The sequence below is a fragment of the Morone saxatilis genome, unplaced genomic scaffold (assembly GCF_004916995.1).
Source record: "Morone saxatilis isolate NCDOM2014 unplaced genomic scaffold, NCSU_SB_2.0 Contig16, whole genome shotgun sequence".
NCBI lineage: Eukaryota > Metazoa > Chordata > Actinopteri > Moronidae > Morone > Morone saxatilis.
In genome coordinates, this window is record NW_023339718.1 from 17,595,991 (window position 1) to 17,596,303 (window position 313).

A 313-nucleotide genomic window follows, 5' to 3' on the forward strand; every position below is an offset into this window, starting at 1 on the left:
TATTGGACCTTTGGCAATGAAACAATTGGATTATTACTGATTCCAGGCTTACAATGCGGCTTCTTGGGTGAGTTGGCTTAATTTTATGATTGCTTGCCTGCTAGTTTGAGGCGCCGATTATGCCTGCTGTTGTGATTGTATCCCAAAAGTGTTTTGATCAATAAATAGACGAGATTCTAAGCTTTCCAAAGATGTATGGTATGGGTACTACATCCAACATGGCGGAATGTAACAACACTATTTGGATCGATTATCAATCAATCAGAATTTATTTTTACAGCACTTTTCATACAAGCAAAATTATCAATTAATT

The 313-nt window shown here is 36.1% G+C and overlaps 1 protein-coding gene across 1 annotated transcript in view; it reads right to left on the reverse strand.

Annotated features, from left to right (window-relative positions):
• Positions 1-313, reverse strand: part of nf2a (neurofibromin 2a (merlin)) — a 29,819-nt gene that overhangs the window by 8,820 nt on the left and 20,686 nt on the right. The window lies entirely within an intron of this gene.